The sequence below is a fragment of the Sinocyclocheilus rhinocerous genome, unplaced genomic scaffold (genome assembly GCF_001515625.1).
Source record: "Sinocyclocheilus rhinocerous isolate Xijiao unplaced genomic scaffold, SAMN03320098_v1.1 scaffold5795, whole genome shotgun sequence".
Classification (NCBI taxonomy): domain Eukaryota; kingdom Metazoa; phylum Chordata; class Actinopteri; order Cypriniformes; family Cyprinidae; genus Sinocyclocheilus; species Sinocyclocheilus rhinocerous.
Window position 1 is genome coordinate 18348 of NW_015639801.1, and position 1768 is coordinate 20115.

Consider the following 1768-nt stretch of genomic DNA (forward strand, 5'->3'; position numbering starts at 1 on the left):
TTTTTTTACCATTGCTGCCCGGATCTTTTCCAGATGTTGAAACTCCTCCTCAGTTTCTCCAATTCTTCTGAGTGTGTTCACTGTATAAATTAATATGGATTAATCTTTGTCAAAGCTGTGTTTGTTCTGTTGTTTGCTCTTTCGCCTCTTCTTGTGCTGTTTTAAAATCGACTGAGCTTGTAAACACTACAAATGATAAAACTTTTAGTCTATTAAATTTTGCAATTGATCCTCTGAACACATGCGTGCTGAACCGTGGGCCTAGTCACGGATCACTATCAACTACGATCTGCTCCCTTCACTAAAATGTCACGGTTCCTAAACATGATAACAAATAATATAGATAAATAATGAACACACGTCAAAACGAAAGCACAGATACTTACAAGACCAAGTAGGAATGTCCTTTATCGTTTGTTGTTTGCCCGCTGCTCTCCGACAAGTAAACTTAGTGCTCGCTCGTGTAAAAAAATTTCAAAACACAACACTGATCTCTAACGTTGCCAGTAGTCATGTCTCAGTAGGGCTACAATTGCCATCTAGCGGTTGGGAATTGTAATTGCACTTTTATTTATAAAATTAAAGCCAGCCGAATATCAATAATATCATATAATGTGTATGAATGTAACATTTAACAGCTTGTGGGATGCATGACATCATATTATCAAATGCAAGTAAATGTTTGAAACATTTAAATTAGCATTATTTTTGGCATAATAAATAATGCTATATTTAATAATGCTGTAAAATAATTAAATAAAATATAAAATAATGCTAATTTAAATGATTCAAAAGTTTACTTGCATTTGATAAGAAGCTGCGTGGGCGAACAACGGCAATATCCTCTTTTAACTGTAAATGCAGCTGATGCAGACTCATCCTTCACATAAGACTTCATCATGTTAGCATGAACCAATCGTGACTTTCTTCGCCGATCAGGCGTGCAAATCAAATAATTCGTGTCAGACAACTTCTTCGTCACTGTATAAGTACCTGAGAATCTAGGTTTCAAAGCAGAACCTGGCGTAGCCAGTAACACCAAAACTGACTCACCCGGCTGAAATGAATGACCGACACATTTACGGTCATAATACTCCTTCATCTCAGCCTGAGACTCTGCCAAATTCATTCTCGCTCTCTCACATACCTTGCGAAGGCGTTCACGAATAGAAGTAACATATTCAGACACAGGAACAAGCGGAACGTTATCACCAACCAATTGTTCACTTAATAATTTTAACGGGCCACGAATCGTGTGACCAAAAATGAGCTCCGCAGGATTATAACCTAATGACTCTTGAACGGTTTCTCTTAACGCAAATAAGAGCAAAGGAAGATCATCAGCCCAGTCCTTACCAGACTCAACACAGTGAGCTCGCATCATTGATTTAAGTGTCTGGTGAAATCGCTCGAGAGCTCCCTGTGATTGCGGATGATACGCACTTGACACTACGTGACTCACAGAAATTCCCTTCAACACTTGTTCAAACACTTTAGATTTAAAATTTGTTCCTTGATCCGTCTGAATCACACGAGGAAGACCAAATGTTGAGCAAAATTTAATCAATTCTTTCACAATCGTTTTTGCTTTAAGATTACGTAATGGCACTGCCTCAGGGAAACGTGTTGTCGTGCACATTAAGGTCAAAATATACTGGTAACCACCAGCTTTTGACTTTGGCAAAAGGCCAACACAGTCTAGAATAAGACGCTCAAATGGCTTTCCCATCACCGGAATAGGCTGCAAAGGAGCCGGCCGAATGATTTG

At 38.7% G+C, this 1768-nt stretch overlaps 1 long non-coding RNA gene across 1 annotated transcript; it reads right to left on the reverse strand.

Annotated features, from left to right (window-relative positions):
* LOC107752128 (uncharacterized) lies at positions 1-508 on the reverse strand. The gene is made up of 2 exons (XR_001641333.1): positions 387-508; positions 1-80 (listed from the first exon to the last, which is right to left on the reverse strand). It is a non-coding gene; the product is annotated as an uncharacterized LOC107752128 (long non-coding RNA).
* Positions 509-1768: the final 1260 nt, after the last annotated feature.